The sequence below is a fragment of the Chiloscyllium plagiosum genome, unplaced genomic scaffold (assembly GCF_037043375.1).
Source record: "Chiloscyllium plagiosum isolate Xiang-an unplaced genomic scaffold, Cpla_swu_hap1 HiC_scaffold_16, whole genome shotgun sequence".
NCBI lineage: Eukaryota > Metazoa > Chordata > Chondrichthyes > Orectolobiformes > Hemiscylliidae > Chiloscyllium > Chiloscyllium plagiosum.
The window spans coordinates 83,346,034-83,365,924 of record NW_028270154.1 but is presented as its reverse complement, the minus strand read 5'-3'; the positions used below and the strand labels follow the sequence as shown (position 1 = coordinate 83,365,924).

The 19,891-nt window shown below is 46.7% G+C and overlaps 1 long non-coding RNA gene across 1 annotated transcript in view; it reads left to right on the top strand.

Annotated features, from left to right (window-relative positions):
• Positions 1–19,891, top strand: part of LOC122556948 (uncharacterized) — a 113,837-nt gene that overhangs the window by 79,435 nt on the left and 14,511 nt on the right. The window contains exon 2 of the long non-coding RNA XR_006313719.2: positions 12,233–12,326. This is a non-coding gene — a long non-coding RNA (uncharacterized LOC122556948). The remainder of the gene's footprint in view (positions 1–12,232; positions 12,327–19,891) is intronic.

Below are 19,891 nucleotides of genomic sequence, written 5' to 3'. Positions count from 1 at the left end.
GGGTTTCAGAGAAATTAATACAACTGTCACTCAAATCTGATATTTTTTCTAATAATTTAATACAATCTTATTTGTTATTTGTACTGAAAAGAAGCTCCATCCATCTAAGGATTCCACTTATGGCTTTTTATTTCAATTTTTTCCTTCAGGAAATTTCAAAACATTCTTTGCACTCAGATTGCCTCCTTCCTCAAATGTTTACCCAGTCAAATAAAAACAGCTAGAATCGCCAGATAGAAGTGAGTGATTCAGTGGGAATGAATAGAACTCATAGTATTAAAACCCATTATTGTCTGACAGTGATTCAGATCTGAATCATCTTTTCAAGCTCACAATGAGAATCCTTGCTCCATCAGGATTTGTGCTTTGCAATGCCTTTACTGAGCTGCGCTGTTGTATGCTGATTGACGTTATGTCTGCTCTTGCTTTAATCTAATAAAAGGAATGCACATTTCTGTAGCCCACTTTAAGACTTCTGGATGTCCAAAAGCCAACATTGCATCCATTGAAGTTCTCGACAGAATGAGATACAATTTAAATGCAATGACTCATGAGTAATAGTGTGTAGGTGGGAGTTGTCAACAAATCTGAGCTGCGTGACTTTCATTCACAGGATGATCTGTCATTTTGTCACCCAGCAGAAACATACATATGGTTCCCAATTCTCAGGTGCTAGCTGTGACTCAGCGGTAGCACCTGCTATCTTGAAAGCAATACGTTCTGCAGGCAGCCTAGGCTGTTGTGTAAGTAATCCAGTCTGTCACTCGGAAGATTGTTGCACTGACATCTCTAAGATGAGGGACGCAATATACAGGGGTCTGACTGACGTGAGATTTGAGTCCTGGAGAAGGATTGCACCTGAAATGTCATAAAAGGAGGTGGATGCTTGTTATCATTTATGATAGTTCCGAGAGACGGGGATAACATCGCTGCAACATATGTCGTGTAAATATGACGATGTTTCAGGCAGAGCCAAAGGTTATCCGTACAACCGTATTAACAAGCTCTTTTGTGTTGACAAAGACAGACAGCTTATTGGACAAGTCAGTGTGGATATGTCCCAATTGCGTTTGCACATCATGCTGTACAGAACGCACTGAGATGCCAATCTCACACCCACTGTGTTGTGGCAAACACTTCACATTGACCCAGCTTAACGGCTGTGCCTGGGAGTGAATGGGGGTGGTCCTCAGTCAAGCTGATGGGAGGGGTGGGGGTGGGGGTGATGGGGGGGGGCTGGGTTGGGGAGGTGTTGGCAGGGGGAATGTCACTTTTAGTCAGCGGGTCACAATCCCATCAGAGTACAGGGTATGGCCATGGTCATCAATCTGCCCTGGCACGGTGCCAGGGACCCAAGTTCAAGGGTTACATCTGACTGCAGCTGGGAGCAGGCAACTGTCAGTCCTGGGGACAAGCAGCAGCAGTCTGGTGTATTGGGCAGGGAGCTGCAAAGGCAGTGGTGCGGGATCTGATCCCTCCTGTCCAGGTACAATCCCTTGATGTTGGTCAGGGCTCTGGGGTGAATAAAGGCCTGGGTGTTCCATCAGTGATGGTGAAGGACAGTGTAAAGAGACACAGTAGGGGATGGTGCCAAAGGAGTGAGGGAGTCAAGGCTCTGGGATGGAAAGCAGAGGGATTTGTAGCAATGGGAATAAGGGCAGTGGACCGTCCAGGTGGGTTGAGGGGGCAGTGGTAAATACAACAGTATCACAGGGTATAGTAGGCTATTGGAAGAGCATTATTGACAGCATTGAGTAGCATAGTTCAGGTGTAATATCAGGGTTCAGGAGACTGACAGGACAGTTGGAGGTGGAGTTAAACATAGTTGGTTCTCAATGAGAGAAGTAGAGGTGGGAATGGGCTGTCAAGGTTGTAGCAATGTAAAACATCAGCTGCGTTCCCTGCCACCACGTGCCATTCTCTCGAACTGAAATGGAACTGGAAAATGGCAGAAACAATCCCCCATCAGAACAGATTCAGTGTCACTTTGATGGCAAAAAGTGTGGGGTCAATGTTGCAGGACACCAGGATACTGAGGGAGCAAAGACATGAAACGTTCATTTTCAATTGCCAGCTACATTTCATTTGCAAACATTCCGATTGGCAATGCATGCAGGGTAAATGTGCTGATGGATCAAATACTGTTCAAAGGTGAATTGCACCAAAGTTTTCGTGCTTGCAATTCTAGCATTACTACATAGAACACAGCAAGCCAGGTAGCATCAGGAGGTGGAGATATCAACGTTTCAATTCCCTTCTTCAATTCTAACACTGGCAGTTCAGATGCAAACTTTAGTGGCAATGACATAAAAGGAGGTGACTGCTGGGCAAAGTAACCCAAAAGTTGTGATACTTCCAAGTGGTGAGTGCAACAATACTGCATCATCTGTCATGTAAGTATGACGATGGACTCAAATGATTGCAATAGGAAGTGGAATGGTTGATGTGGGTCTGAGATAGGAAGGTGGTCAGACCACAGTAGGCACTCCCTTTTTGACGAACTATGTTGGATACGGCACTGGCAAAACACCTTCACCAAATTGGTGCAGATGTTCTGAACCAGCCCATGTTGGAGCAGAAGATAGGGCTCTCGGAGAAGCGCTGCACCGTCTGGATCTGAATGGCCCTCCAGTATAGTCTGGGCAGTGTGCGCTGTGCTCTGCACAGTTGGAGCAGCTACTGAAGTGACGTGAGCAGTCCTCTCAGGAAGAGCATGAGGACACTGAGAACGCTGAAGCTCTCTTTGTGGATTGGGTACCACAAACTGGACAGAACCTGATTGACACCAGGTTCCAGTAGATAGGAACTGGGTGCAGCAAAGTATTTTTAAAATTCACTCGCAGGATGAGGGCATCATTGGTTAAGTCAGCATTTACCATCCATCTCTAATTGCCCAGAAGGCAGTATAGAGTCATTGCTGTGGGTCTGGAGTCACATGGAGGCCAGACCAGGTAAGGATGGCAGTTTCCTTCCCTAAAGGGCCTTAGTGACTCAGATGGGTTTTTAACCAACAATTGACAATGGATTCGTGGTCATCATTAGAATCTTGCTTCCAGATTTTACTGAGTTCAAATTCCACCCTCTGCCATGGTGGGATTCCAACCCGGGTCCCCAGAATGTTGCCTGGGTCTCTGAATTAACAGTCCAGTGAAATTACCACTAGGTCATTGCCTTCCCTATAATCATGGATTAGAAAATAGCCATTGGTGTTGGCATTCTGAGGGAGAACTGCAAGCTTAGTTGCTTTTATTTGTGTGTTCGCTTTTGGTAGCTATGAATGAAAACTTAGGTTTGGAATTGTCAAATGGTTGCTAGCTAGTGATGTTCCCCTACTGGACAATGAGAAAGTGAGGGTCTCCAGTACGCAGTGGGGACAGTGTGGTGGTGACTTAAAGAGTATTTCAATTGGATGTAGCTAAGGACCTGGTGGTTAAATTGTGACTTGGGTGAGAGGTAGGTGTCATGGACCAGACCAAATCCCCTCAAAATAAATTATGAAGATAGCCTAGACCCTAACTTTTTCTTACTTTAAAGGCAAGTGTTAGGCTTTGTGTTCTGAATGCAATTTAGTCAAACTACCAGATTTGAAGCAAAACATACTTTATTCATTATCTATAGCTAAAGTACAACAAAATAAAAAAGAAATTGGAATAATTAACTCTATTGGAAAACTTAACAGAATGAAGACTATTTAACTACTAAACATGAACTGTTCCTATATCGTAACAACTCGTAAATACACCTTTGGCAAAGGCAAATTCAGTAAAATAGATTGTCTCACATGCAATTCTGCAGTCCAGAAGGAAAAACATCAAGAAAAGTCTCTGAGAGACAATGTAGCGGGGAGAGATGTATTGCAGCTTCCAAATGCAACTTCCAGACCCCAGCAACAATTGCTTCTGAAAAACTAAAACTAAACATTCTGGTTCTGTGGGAGCTTGACACCACCCATTCAGGCTGCCTCTATTGTTCCAACATTTAAAAAAAAAACCCAAGTATAAGAAGCTACTTTATTGGCTTTGGGGCAGACAGCCCGGCATTCTCTGTCACAATCTTTTTTCATCAAACAAACTGAACGAAATGCACTTCTTCATGCCGCAGTACTGTCACAAATTGGATTTAGACTCTCTACCAGGGAGATTTTTTGCCACACCGATCACAGTTAGCTAGGGGCTGTTGATGGGCCCTCTGGCTGTCTGTCCAGTTTTCTCATGACCCTTTCTCTGTTTTCTTTTAAATTTGACAGTCCATACTGGATCATCCACTTCAGAGATAGGGCGTTCACAAGTTACCTCAAATCACCGATCAATTCTGCTTCCTAATCTCAGCTTGTTGGCTCAACCAAATTACCTCAGGTCATAAATTGGCAGCACACCATCAGGAAACACTGCAATGACAATTTTGTCTCTAATTAATTCATTTTCAAATTGCTACATTTACAGTCACCTGCAAACATTCGCACTTGACGTTTGGGTACACCAGTTAAATTTAGATCACTCAACAATGGCGTTCTTCCTCAGAGTAAAGTAGATGACAAGTGTTTTGATTGCTTCCTTCAATGTGACATTTCCCTCTTCACCGCCCTGCCTGACTAGGCTTTCACCAGTTTCCTGCAGTAGTGTACTCACCTGCTCACTGCTCACCTTCACAGCAAAGTGATATCTGGCAAATCCCTTAGCACCAATTCAATCACGGCTTTGGCCTACAACCTGTTCTAAGCTTTCACTTGCTGCCACCGTGCAGAATACTTACAGAGTCTGCCAAATCAAGGAGAGCACTAACTTTATTGGAACATACTGAAATCTAGGCCGCATCTTCCCACGAGATTGTACAAGAGAGCGAGCAAGATCACATGTTGTTGCATGACTTCCTGCATTGACGTACGCAGCACCTGATTAGCAGGACTGCACAGCTGGAAGTGGCTCCTTATTTAACTTTCTGAATTTGCACATCCACAAATTTCTCCGCCATTGCTGGCCATCCTTTCACTGATGTGGGCAGTCTTGAGAACTCTAGGGACCTGGATAGTAAGCTCTAGAATTCCTCACCGTCTCTTCCCCATTGAGACATTTGTTAATGGCTACCTACTTGAGCAAGCTATTGGTCACCTTTCCCCATGTCTGCTTATGTGGCTCAGTTTCAAGGGTGAGGTGGTGTATTCTGTGGAAGCATCTTTGGACGTTTTACTATTTTGAGGGTACTACACAAAGGCAATCAGCTTCTGTTGTAGCTTGATTTTTGGACGGTAAAATATCCGCCAATATTTCGTTAAATTGTTTATGCTGGGTTGTTTTCTTCTTTCGTGTTCAACTTGATCTCTCACTTCACTCTAGCTGCTATCATCTTCCTGAACTATTCCCTCCCCTCCACCTTTCATTCATTACTCACCGTCCCTTGACATTTCTATCCTTACTCTGAAATCTTCCCTCTCATCACTCCGACAGTCGCCATTGAAGTGTACTTGATGGTAACAGGTCTCCTCACTGACTGATGTATGTAGCTTGGTCATCGAGCCTCTGACTCTGGCTGTCCCTCTAGACAGCACACCCCTCTCCATCGTATCCTTCCTTCCAGCCTGCCACAAGAACAATTCCGTTGAGCTGCCGCACGTGGTGGCAATCCTCTGTAGCAGCAACAAAGTGTTACTGATGGCACAAGACCATCTTTAACCAGCATTGTAAATGATGTCAGAAGTCACATGAACACCAGGTTATAGGCCAATGAAATCACAAGCTTTCGGAGCGCTGCTTGTTCACCAGCTGAAGAACTGTAGGATTCCTGGTTGCACGGTGAGTGGGGGCTCAGCGTCGGTGGGTTAGGCCCAGTGTTCAAGTGTTGGCATCTAAAGAGTGACGACCCCCATGTTGATGGGTCTAGCCCAGGCGCCAGGGAGGTGGTGGAGAAGGAGAGGCAGAGCAGGTGTCGTTGGCGAGCTGGTCCAGGGCTCAGGGCACTACTTCATTTATCCTTTTTATTCTTAATCTATTAAACATGGAGCCAGATTGTGTTGATGTTTGAGGTTTTTCATAGAATGCCTCCAGCATTGATGGCCGGACTTTGAACAATTTTGATCTTTACCTCTTGAGTTCCTACTGTAGATCTCTCTGCCTCTGTCTCTGTTTCCTCCTTTAAGAAGTTCTGTTAAATCTTTGGCCAAGCTATTGGTGACCACTGAAGGTCACCTTCTGTGGTTTGCTGCCATGTTTTGTCTAATGATGCCCCTGTGAAGCATCATGGGACTGTTTATTCCCTCAAAGGTACCATATTAATGCAAGTTGTTGTTGATTTCCAATACCTCCTCCACTAAACATATAGCCGCTCCATCTCCAACACCTCTGTGCTTCCCTGCAACAGGGCAGATTGAAAATGTGTTCACCTGATATACTAAGTACCTTGGGTGAGGCTGGCTCTGAAAGACAATGTTTCACAGAGGGGCAGGCTCTTCGGCCCAGCAGGTTCACACCAGCTTTCTGAAGAGTATCCCACCCAAACCCATTCCCCTACCTTATTATTCTACATTCACCCCTAACTAACACTATGGGGCAATTTAGCATGGCCAATTCACCTGACCTGCACATCTTCGGACTGTGGGAGGACATCAGAGCACCCGAAGGAAACCCACGCAGACACGGGGAGAACGTGCAAATTCCACACAGACAGTTGCGTGAGGCTGGGATCGAACCCGGGTCCCCAGCACTGTGAGGCAGCAGTGCTAACCACTGAGCCCTTGTGTTGCTTTTTGAGTGTTTTACTGTATTATTCACTGTAAAATACAAGTGACCAATAAATAAATAATTTGTTCGTCATTGTTAACTCTGTCTTTAGCATTCTGAGCATATCACCTTTGGATTTTAGATTTCCAGCACCTACCTTAGTTTTCTTTAGTTTCGGTACATTCATGCTCACTCCTGAACTGTGAGTCATCAGTCGAAAGCTCAATTATCTGTTGATGTATATTTCCCAATGAAGTATCTTTACCTGCCGTTAAACACAAATCCTGACTGGAAACCTCTAAGGAGCCATCCTCAGTGATCCACACTGACATCTGCTGCATGGATGGATGCCTGTCAGAGATGGAAAGGCATGCATTAACTCTGACAAGGTAAGAACATGCTGCAAGCTATCATTATAAAAATCCATTCTCATTTACTGTTGAAATCAAGTCAACACGACTGAGCATTGCATGTCATGTGGGTCACTGAGTTTTAATTATGTCACCAGGTAGTTGGATAATTCCCAGCCTCCCACCACTGATGGCCAGAAATTCACTGAATTTAAAATACTTGTCCTTCAAAAGCTTTGAGATCCATCCATGACCAAGACTGCCCCTACCTCTCTTATCTCCTTCATCACCACAATATCTTTCCTGAACTCTTCCAAAGTTTCACAACATCCTTCCGATTGGAGGGAGACCAGACAATATTACAAAAGTGGCCTAACCAATGTCCTGTACAGCCTCAACATGACCTCCCAGCTCCTATACTCAGTGCACTGACCAATATCTTAGGGATATTTTTGCTCTTCTGATGTTACATTCTTTAGCACCCCCAGTTTGATTTCTTCCAGCATTGATGGCCATACTTTGAACAATTTTGATCTTTACCTCTTGAGTTCCTACTGTAGATCTCTCTGCCTCTCTCTCTCTCTGTTTCCTCCTTTAAGAAGCTCCGTTAAATCTTTGGCCAAGCTATTGGTGACCGCTGAAGGTCACCTTCTGTGGTTTGCTGCCATGTTTTGTCTAATGATGCCCCTGTGAAGCATCACAGGATTGTTTATTCCCTCAAAGGTACCATATTAATGCAAGTTGTTGTTGATTTCCAATGCCTCCTCCAATAAACATGCAGCCGCTCCATCTCCAACACCTCTGTGCTTCCTTGCAACACGGCAAATTGAAAATGTGTTGACCTGATATACTAAGTGCCTTTGTTGAGGCTAGCTCTGAAAGACAGTGTTTCACAGAGGGGCAGGTGAATAGGAAACATTGCAGCAGATTCATGCACCACATGTTAGCATTGTAGGCTGGGACAGCATTTCTTGCCTGACCCGAACTGCACTGGAGAAGTGGACGGTTAGGATTTGGCGCTCTCACTGCCGCGCCTGGGTTTGATTCCCAGTCACGGAACGTTTCATTCCCTGGAAGTGAAGTCTCAGGAAGCAGGATAATGAAGGAGCAATTTGTAATGCTTCCCTTTATTGGTCAGTGCATTGAGTATAGAAGTTGGGAGGTCATGTTGCGGCTGTACAGGACATTGATTAGGCCACTTTGATAATATTGTCTAGTCTCCCTCCTATGGGAAAGATGTTGCGAAACTTTGGAAGAGTTCAGGAAAGATTTACAAGGATGTTGCTAGGGTTGGAAGACTTGAGCTAAAGGGAGAGGTTGAATAGACTGGGGCTGTTTTCCCTGCAGTGTTGGAGGCTGGGGAGTGACCTTTAGAGATTTATAAAATCATGAGGGGCATGGGTGGAGTAAATAGACAAGGTCTTTTCCCTGGGGTGTGGAAATCCACAACAAGAGGGAACAGGTTGAAGGTGAGAGGGGAAACATTTAAAAGGGACCTAAGGGGCAACTTTTTCACACAGAGAGTGGTGCGTGTATGGAATGAGCTGCCAGAGGAAGTGGTGGAGGCTGGTACAATTGCAACATTTAAAAGGCATCTGGATGGGTTTATGAATAGGAAGGGTTTGGAGGGTTTGGATTCTGTCCCAGCCTCGGGTGCTGGTAGGTGAGACTAGATTTGGTTAGGATATCTGGTTGGATATCTAGTTGGACTGAAGGGTCTGTTTCCGTGCTGTACATCTCTATGACTCCATGCTGCAGTTCGTGTGGTGTATGTAGACTCGCAGAATATTAGAATGCTCCAGTATACTTACCAGTGACTCTGAAGGAACAGCGATATATTTCCAAGTCAGTGTGGTGAGTAGCTTGATGGGGAACTTGCAGGGGGTGGTGTTTCCATGTATCTGCCGCCCTTGTCCTTCTTAGTAAAAGATGCAGCATGGTGCCTCAGTGGTTAGCACTGTTGCCTCACAGCGCCATGGACCCAGGTTCGATTCCACCCTCAGGCGACTCTCTGTGTGGAGTTTGCACATTCTCCCCGTGTCTGTGTGGGTTTCCTCCTGGTGCTCCGGTTTCCTCCCACAGTCCAAAAATGTGTGGATTAGGGTGAATTGGCCATGCTAAATTACCCTGTAGTGTTCAGCAATGTGTAGGTGAGGTGCATTAGTCAGGGGTAAATCTAGAGTAATAAGATAGGAAATAGGTCTGGGTGGGTTACTCTTCGGAGGGTCAGTGTGGGCTTGTTGGGCTGAAGGGACTGTTTCCACACTGTTGGGATTCTAATTCTAATTGTAATTCAAAAAATAATGTCATGGGTTTGGAAGGTGGTGTCTCGGGAACCTTGATGAGTTCCTGCATTACATATTGTAGATGGCTGTCACTGTCGCTGATGAAACAAAATGATATTAAATGAGGTGGATGGGGTGCCAATTCTCCAGGTTCTAAAACATCCCCTTAAATGGCTGCCATTACAACTATATTGGTCCACCTTTAATCTAATTTGCCAACTCACTTTAGCTAAGCCTGCTTTCAGGCACTCTGGCAAGAACTGAATTGGCCGAAGACTGGAATCCGTGATGCTAGGGACCACGAGACAGGGTCCAAGATTGACTTTCCACTCAGTATTTCTGACTGACTGTAGACGCTTACCCTTCAGTCTTGCCTTTTGCACTGATGTGATGGGTGTCCCCTTCGTTTGAGGATTTGGATTTATTGATGACAATGTGCAGATGGGGAAACATTGAGTGGTCGGCAGGCAAGCTAAGTAGGTGTCAGGAGTGAGACAGAAGGTTGTGAAGGTGGAGGAAGGGCTTAGAATGATGCAAACAATGAAATATAGAATCACACAGCATGGAAACAGACCCCTCGGTCCAACCAGTCCATGCCGAACATAGTCCCAACTAAACTAGTCACACTTGCCTGGCCCATATCCCTCCAAACCCTTCCTATTCATATACCCATCCAAATGCCTCTTAAATGCTGTCATTGTATCAGCCTGCACCACTTCCTCTGGCAGCTCATTCCATACACACTCAACCCTCTGCGTGAAAAACATGCCCCTTAGGTCACTTTTATATCTTTCTCCTCTCACCCTAAACCTATGCCTTCTAGTTCTGGACTCCCACACCCCAGGGAAAAGACTTTGTCTGTTTACCCTATCCATGCCCCTCATGATTTTATAAACCTCTATAAGGTCACCCCTCAGCCTCTGATGCTCCAGGGAAAACAGGCCCAGCCTATTCAACCTCTCCCTATAGCTCAAACCCTCCAACTTGATGTGAGTCTTTACAATGTCTGCTGTTACTATTTACATGGCAATACTGTATATCAACAGATGGTGAGTTGCAGACAAACACGCTAAGCTTATTATAGGTTTCCCATGTGATATTTGACACTGTGCACTCCCAGAGCTCCTCTGAATAAATTTTGGATCATTATCCTGACAATTGTGATGATCCGCAATCATCACAACTTTTCATTCCCGCTGTAACCTCTTTTTCTCTCCTACTCTGCAGTTTCCTCTCCAAATTCATTGCTGTCATCTTTCCAACAGAAAAAGTTTGGCTCATGCTTTCAGATTGTTTGAAAAATTGATCTTCTTAGTTCCAATACCGCGCCTGGTGCAAAACGAATGTTTAGCTGACAGCCAAGGGTCCTTTAATCAGGGAGCAAAGAGTCCGTGTATTTCCTAAGGGGTGGTAAAATGTAGCACACTTTGAGACAGGGCATCTTAGGTGAGTAATAGTGTGAGTGAAGTGACTGGAGATTAACAGTCATGTGGTGAAACCAACCAGCAATATTCTGATAAGAGTCAGCAAGCCGCCCAATGAAACTTGGCTGGATTTCCACTCATGTCAATGGCTGTCTTTGCTCAAGCTGTGACTCTTAAACCATCCGATCTTTCCAGGTGCCACTCCATCATTATGGGTCGTCTTATGGTGATTTGTGTTGTGGTATATTTGCGATGGCTGTGTTAGTGTGTGTTTATCTGTATTGATGAGGAGGTGCTGGTGTTGGACTGGGGTGGACAAAGTTAAAAATCACACAACACCAGGTTATAGTCCAACAGGTTTATTTGGAAGCACTAGCTTTCAGAGCGCCGCTCCTTCATCAGGTAGCTAGTGGGGCAGGATCATAGGACACAGAATTTACAGCGCAAGATCAGAGTGGCGTGCAACTGATACGACATTTTGAACAAACTTAGATTGCTGTTAAATATTTCATTTTTTAGAATGGGTTGCAGGTATCAATTCATTAATAATTAAATAGCAGTACTTCTTTCTAGTCACATTCCCGAGATAACTTAAGGCTTTATTTAAAAATAAAAGTGACATCTCAGCTCAGACATAATGTGACTTGAAACAAATTCTATATTAATGACTCAAAACCTGCAACCCATTCTAAAAGATCAAAGACTTAACAGCAATCCAGGCTTGTTCAATATATTGTATCAGTTATATGACATTATGATCTTGTGCTATAAATTCTGTGGCATATGATCCTGCCCCAGTAGCTACCTGATGACGGAGCAGCACTCTGAAAGCTTCTACTTTCAAATAAACTTGTTGGATTATAACCTGGTGTTGTGTGATTTTTAGCTTTATCTGTATTGATGTGGAGGTGCCAATGTTGGACTGGGGTGGACAAAGTCAGAAGTCACACAATGCCAGGTTATAGTCCAACAGGTTTATTTGAAATCACAAGCTTTTGGAGCACTGCTCCTGCCTCAGGTGACTTCAACGAAACCTGTTGGACCGTTACCTGATGACTTTAACTGTATGAGTATGTGTTGACCATGGTTTGTGGTCAGATATATTCACAATGAAGTGTTTTGTAGTGGATTGACATTGAATTGTGCTGGGCTACATTGGTTGATCATCCAACAATGGTAGGCAGTGATAAATATGCCCTCACTGTGGAGCTGCAGTGAGGGTATGCATTTCCACAGCTAAGAGCTGTGATCTGAGGCTGCTTTGCCCCCTCTCCGTAGCTCCAGGGTGGCATGACCAAGTGTTGCTTCCTCACTGGATTGAATCCTTGCTGTTCTGGATGACTAACTTGTGCCTTTAGCATCTCTTAAACTCTCAAATGTACAGAATGAGAAAAGGATTTGGTATATTCCAGGCTTAAATTGGAGGTACTCTGTAATTTATGTCTGCATTTACGTTGCAGAAGTTAGAAGATTGATATCAGCTGGAGAGAGAGAAAAAGCAACAATTAGCTCGCAAAACCCCTGCACTAAACCACAACCAGGATGGAGAAAAAGGTAAGCGTGTAGCTGCTATGATAATGATGTGTTCTTCTGAGGGATTGATTCAGGGTGACACGGTGGCTCAGTGGTTAGCACTGCTGCCTCACCGCGCCAGGGACCTGGGCTCGATGCCAGCCTCGGGTGACTGTGTATGCAGAGTTTGACCATTCTCTCCTGTCGGATTCCTCCCAGTGCTCCCATTTCCTCCCGCAGGTCAAGTGGATTCACCCATGTTGAATGGAAGGGAATAGGTCCGGGTGGAATGGCCTTCAGAGGGTTGGTGCAGACTCAATGGGCTGATTGGCCTCCATGTGCTCTGTAAGGAATCTATGTTAGAATTAACACATGCAAGACTGAGCACTTCCATGAGAGAACAGTAAGAATGGCCTGTCAAAGTATCATTCCTTCTACGCCACACTGTACCCACAGCATCCAAAGTTCTCTGTCTTACTCTAGATTTTGCCCCCTGTGCTGAAGGCAGGTGTGATAGGAGGTGGTTTCCATGCTTTGTAATAAGGGCCTGTTGGCATCTGGCTGAGACCTGCTGCATTTTGTAGCTCAGGTGCTCAGCCCACCCACTGTCGACCTGTCATGGGATGGCAGGGCTGTTTGCTGGTTCTGAGAGGGTGACAGTTCGTTGGCCTGGACCAGCCAGCCGATGGAGCTGGGGTTGGAGGTGAAAATGGGGATGGGTGAGCAACAGTTCACGGAAACTGACACTTCCTACCCCAGCCTTGCACCCCCCTCTCCCCTCCATCCCAAGGCCCCAAACAATCCTTCCTGATCCATCCAACCTTCATTCTGCTATTGTATCAGCTGCTCCTGATGTGGTCTCCTCTGTATCGGGGAGACCAAGCGCAGATGTGGAAACTGGTTTGTGGACCATCTGCGCTCTGTACACATCAACCAACCCAACCTTCTAGTTGCCACCCATTTTAATCCCACTCCCTCGGGTGACATCTCCATCCTTAGGCTCCTGCGCTGTCAGAGTCTGGCCAAACGTAAACTGGAGGAACAACACCTGATATTTCGACGGGGGATCTTACAATCCAGTGGTCTCAATTTTGACTTTGCCAGCTTTAAAATCCCTTCTCCTCCCCCAGCCTTATCCCATGTCCAGCCCTTTCCCTCGCCTCCCAGACCTGACCCTAACCAGTCCATCTTCCCACTCACCTATCCACGCCCATCCCTCCCCCTGACCAATCACAATAAACCCCTACCTGCATCCACCTACCACCATCCCACCTACACTTCCCCCAGCCCCCCTCCCACCCCCCCCCCCCCCCCCCCCCCACCCCTCATTTACTTCTGGGCTCCCCTCCCCCTTGACATCCTGACAAAGGGTTACGGCCTGAAACGTTGACTCTCCTGCTCCTCTCTGTCCTGCTGTGCTTTTCCAGCTCCCATTCTGATTCCAGCATCTGCAATGCTCACTCTCTCCAAGATATTCGCTAACCAACGCCCGGTGAAGTGTCAGCTGTGGCTCAGTCACAGAATCCTTGGAGTATCAAAGCAGGCCATTCGGCCCATCGAGTCCACAACGAAGAGCAGTCCTCTCACCTCCCTGTCAGAAAGTGATGGATCCAACCTCCACTTCAGCCTCTTGGACAGCCAGCACAGTACAGCAGGCTGCAAAGACGAGAGATGGTATATTCTAGGTGAGAGATTACATCGGGTTGCTGTGGGCTCTCTAATATAGCTGTGAAACATCCCGTTGTAACCCTAAAAATGGAAGATTACATCTCCTTGAGCTACTGATCAACATCCAAATCACATTCGCTATCACTGGAAAGATTACAGTAGTGACTTAGCATGATAAGTACTCCATAGGGTGTGACGTCCTCTGGGAAATTCCAGAGCATGAAAAATTCCACGTGAGTGGAATCCTTTCTTGAAGCTGCAAACTGCAACTGGAGTTAGAGCAGGATGGAAAATACAGGCGACCTGGACACCAGGTGTCAGTATAGCATTGATGCTGACATTGTCCGCGTGTCTCGAATGTTCTTCATTGTAGGATGAAGGGAACAGGGAGGGATGTAGTGAAGATGGTTGTGCATGTGAGAAGGAAGCCATGATGTGGAGGTGTTGGACTGGGGTGAACGAGATCAGAAGTCACACAACACCAGGTTATAGTCCAACAAAGTTTATTTGGAACCACAAGCTTTCGAAGCGCTGCCCCTATGTCAGGTGAAGTCAACTGAGGAAGGAGCAGCGCTCTGAAAGCTTGTGGTTCCAAATAAACTTTGTTGGACTATAATCTTGTGTCATGTGACTTCTGATCTCGTGAAGGAGCATGAGAAGCTATGTGGTATCCATGGTTTATGAGCTGATTCCCATGATGCCTGCACACAGCCTCCCCAGGTGGATCTTCTCCAGTTGTTGTACCCTCCCTCCCTCTCATCCTTCGATTCCCTGATGACCACGAATGTGCTTCTCCCTCCAAGTACAATGTGATCAGTTGCAGACAGCTGTGGTGTGTGTCAGTCCCATCTGGAGAACAAGACAAAATCTCCACTTGTTCCTTCAATGGGAGCGTCACTGAGCGTCACTGGTGAGGCAACTGGGAAGGGTCCGAGCTGAGAACACACTGACCGCATATAAGTAACGCTAACCCTTGATACTGAACATATGTGCAGCCGCATGTCAGTTACAAAGGGACCACATAATACAACAAGTGGATTGTCCACAGAAGCAACAGATGGAAGCTTATAGGGGCCTGCATGACAAGGGCTTTGGTAAGATGTGCGGCAGAGTACGGTCTATTCCTCAGCTACTTTCCCCCCAGCCCCAACCCCCTCCCATTTATCTCTCAGCCCTCCAGCCCGCAAACATCATTCCTGATAATGAGGTTATGCCTGAAACATCGATTCTCCTGCTCCTCGGATGCTGCCTGACCTGCTGTGCTTTTCGACCACCACACTCTCGACTCTGATCTCCAGCATCTGCAGACATCACATTTTTCGATTTCACAGTCATCCTACTCCACCTTTTATGCTTTTGAAAAAGCAGCATGTTGAAATTCTCGCTAGGCAGTGGCGAGATGTCACATGATTGGGATTACTGCTTGTTATTATTTATAATTCATTAAAATCATCATTATTGTCTGATGTACCAAAATACAGTGAAAAGTGTTGTTTCCGCAAAGAGTTGCCACTCTCCGGCGCCATCTTGGGTTTCTGTTTACATTGCATGTTATGACTGCAATAGCTTTGATATATTTGGCAGAGCAGGACATCTTTTCCGTTTTCTTCTCCATGCCCAATTGGTGTTTGTGTAATTCACTCGGCCGTGAGCTCTTTGACCTTCCTTCCTCTTGTTCCTGACCCGATGCTCCTCTGGGCGCTGCAGTTGGGCGTTGGCTTGGGAACCGTGACTCCTCCACTGCTTGCTCCTCCTGTAGCTGTGTCCCAACTGTGTCCTCAACTCGCCTCTGTAAGATGTGGCACCCCAGCCCTTCCACCTTACCAAACACCTCGAGCTCGGGCTAACCTGGCGAGGAAACCGGAGCGGGTGCCTGATGAATTCCGTTTGCCACTTGCCCCAAGCGACCTCCATGTCAAAGGTCACACAGGGGCACCAGCCACACGCCGTTTTTGTCCATGTACATTGACACCTTCCAACCCACCAGGACCACTATCCCTATGCAGTGCACTCTGGAAGCTCCCATGGAACTACATTGAAAGGCTGCTGCAGGGACACTTTAAGCATAGGTCTCACAGCCTGGGCCAGGTTACATCTCAGGGCTGCTGTCCTGAGGTTACAACGCTCGAGGGTTGTGTGCAGGCTGGTGACCTCCTGGCATTGCCCTGTCTGCTTGTCAGGGGGGCTAGCGTTGAGGGTCCTCGCTGTCCCAAGGATGCTGGGCCTAGATCTCCATGGCAACTACCATCCTGTCCCTGGAGACAGTCGCGTGAACCGCTGCACTGTTGCAGATCCTGGGCGCTGAGGGCCATTGGTTGGGGGTGATGGAGAACAGGAAATGTAGGAACCTGAGGATGCTGGGCCTGGATCTCCATGGCAACCACCACTCTGTCCCTGGAGACAGTCACATGACTCGCTGCACTGTTGCAGATCCTGGGCGCTGAGGGCCATTCCCTCCCCCACTCCTTCCCGCCATTGCTATGTCTCCCTGTGCCCATGGATGAAGGTCCTAATTCCCGATTCCAGAGGGTCCTCTCCGAACCCGGGCCTGAGCGGGTTCCTGGTCTCTGCCAGCTCTCTGCATGTCAGGGGCCTGGGGCACATCTTCCTCCACTGGCTGCGGAGCTGTGGGCAGCGAGGGGCCAGCTAGATTGAAATCCCACACTCTCTCCCCCCAAGGAGGTGTCAGTACCTGGGCTGGTGAGGGGTGCAGGAGGTAACCTTGACGATGCTTCCCATGAGGCCTCAGTGCTCTGGACCTGAGAGGTGGAGTTTGAGGTTGCAGAGGCCAAAGCTGGCTCATGGAGATTGCAAAACAATATTGAGAGAAGGCTTCAAGGTTAGTGATTGGATGTGCTGTGCAATAACTGGGACTGATACTGTGCAGGGAGGACTATGTGGGAGGTGCAGTGGACTGAAGAGTGGTACTTACTCGGTATTTTTGCCAATGGGGTATATGTGTCTGTTATTTCCCATCCCTTCAGATGGTGACAGTGAGCTGCTCCCTTGGGATGGCATGGAGCTGGCAGGACATGGATTTTTCCGCAACTCTTCTGCCTGGTCTCCTCCTGCGAGGGCCGGGATCCCCTCCCTTTAGGGAGTCAGGACCTGGGTATTGGGCATTACCTTGAGTCCGTCAGGCTCTCTTTGTCCTTTGTGTGGGCTGCTTTCTCCTGTGTGGGGAGGGGGTGATGAGTGAGATTATAATGGGTGAGGTGACGTGGCCGTTAGTGCTGGTACAGATGTGCTGCAGGACAGAGTAGACAGTAGGAGAACGTGAGGACTGCAGATGCCGAAGATTAGAGTCAATAAGTGTGGTGCTGAGAAAGCACAGGAGGTCAGGCAGCATCCGAGGAGCAGGAAACATCAACTTGGATGCTGCCTGACCAGGTATGCTTTTCCTGCACCATACTTTTTGGCAGAGTAGATAGTATAGGATAATTGGTGTGGGACACAGGGTGCAGAGAGCGACTGTGGCAAGATGTTGCTGGCAGTAGAATAAGACCATAAGACATAGGAGCAGAAATTAGGCCATTCAGCCCATCGAGTCTGCTCTACTATTCAATCATGGTTGATAACTTTCTCAACCCCATTCTCCCACTGTCTTCTTGTAACCCTTGATCCTCTTGACACTCAAGAGCCTATCTATCTCCATCTTAAATATACTCAATGACCTGGCCTCCACAGCCTTCCATAGCAGTGAATTCCATAGATTTCCCACCCTCTGACTTACCTTGGTTCGAAAATGTCTTCCCTTTACTCTGAGGCTGTGCCCTCAGGTCCTGGTCTCTCCTACCAATGGAAACATCTTCCCAACATCCACTCTGTCCAGGCCATTCAGCATGGCCAATCCACCTAACCTGCACATCTCTCGAGTGTGGGAGAAAACCCACACAGACACGGGGAGAATGTGCAAACTCCACATAGTTACTCGCCCGAGGATGGAATCAAATCTGGGCCCCCATGCTGTGAGGCAGCAGTGCTAACTACTGAGCACCTTGCCCTCCGACATGATGTCACTGAGATCTCTAGTGGCAACCTCAAATGACACAGTGATGTAAATGTGTAGGGCTGTAGTGACTTTGATGGCCAACAGACCAGCATAGAGTGGCCTCCATCAGCAGGTAGTGGGGCCTGTTGAAAGGAACTCAGTTCAATAGCAGAAGCGCCTCCGATAAAACTACCCCTCAGAGACAGCCAGGAGGTGAGTCTTGACCCTGTCAACTGGGAATTGGAATGAAAAGTAAGTCAGTAATGGTGTATAATGGTCCAGGGTGATTGAGTGATGTGAAGGTTTACCTGGTCTGACACAGTTAGAGTTTATAGCCAGCTGCCTTATGACCAAGCCCAGTTCAGTGACAAGTTTGTAATTATTTCTATCACGGAGATAGCACAGTAAGGAATATGGAATCACTCCCACATTGCCACATAAAATTGCATATAATTGTAATTTTGGTATAAATCAACATTTCTTCATTATTACTGAACTGAACATTTTCACGCATGTGCCTACATTACTTGGTTCATTGCTTAGTTTCCTCTTCTTTTAGAAGACCATAGAATCCCCACAGTGTAGAAACAGGCCAATTGGCCCAACAGGTCCGCATTGATGCTCTGAAGGCTATCACACCCAGACTCATTCCCCTACCCAATTACTCTACAATTACCCCTGACTAATGTACCTACCTTGCACATCCCTGAACACTATGGGGCAATTTAACACTGGCACCCATCAGAAAAGGCAGGAAATGGATTTGAACTGGATTTAGAAAGCAGGTTTTGAATCATACATAGGCTCAGAGGATTGACGGTTTATGAATGGGAGGTCACCTTAGTCCTTAGTGAACCACAAAGCTGCTCTCTCATTAAAGAGGCAATTGGACGTGGTCTGACCTGAGGTCACTATGCCTCAGATATGGGGAGAGATTGAGAATCATGGTAACCTCACCTGGGGCAGGAAATGAACCTGTGCTGTTGTGTTACTCTGCATTACAGACCAGCTAATTGAGCTAACCAACCCAGCCAGACCATTCTTGACTTAATATAGAGTTCAACATTTTACAGCCCTCTGGAGTAAATATTGAGTTCAACACCTTCAGGTTGTCAATCCTCTCCCACTCCTTCCCTTTGTTTTAGCTTTACTTGTTATATTCTCTGTCCTCTCTCCCCTCCCCCCACCCCAGTGGGACTGTCTGTCCTTCCCAGTCTGACAGTTAGACACACCATCGTTCTGCCATTCTCACATTCCGCTCACTCAATCTGAACTATCAACATCCTTTCTCCCCAGCACCCTACGCCCCCCCCCCCCCAACACCCATAACATAAGCGCTGCCCCCTCCCCACTTCACGTCTGCTCTGATGAAGAGTCATCTCAACTCGAAACGTTAGCTTGTTGTCTCTCCATGGATGCTGCCTGACCCACTGTGATCATCCAGCATTTGTTGTTTTCAGGACAGAATCCAACATCTCCAGTAATTTGCTCCGACTTATTTTATTCCTCTTGAAGTTAGGACAAAGAGTGTGGCATTACCCTTCTCATCATCAATCAGTAGCTCCTGCGGCCTGGATTCAGTCCAGATTTTCAGCCACCATTTCTCGCCTCTCCCTTTCTGGATCAGATTCCTCAAGGCAAATTGCAAAGTGTACTTTCGGACATTTTAGTTGCAGTCAATGTGCTGTCTGTATGAGGACACGCAAAAGGACTACAGCAAGCTTTGTTTTAACTGGTATCTTATAAACTGGCAGTCTTGACAAACCAGCAAAAGAAAAACCCTCAAATACCCCTGAGAACAAAAAATGCCCGAGATCACATCGGCTCAGCCAAAAGCCACAGAGAGAGAGAGAGAGCAAGCTAACACTCCAGGTCTAGATGACTCCTAGTCAGAACTGACATGTCGTGTGGAGGGTGCACTGTTTATGCAATGGGTGGAGGGTAGAGT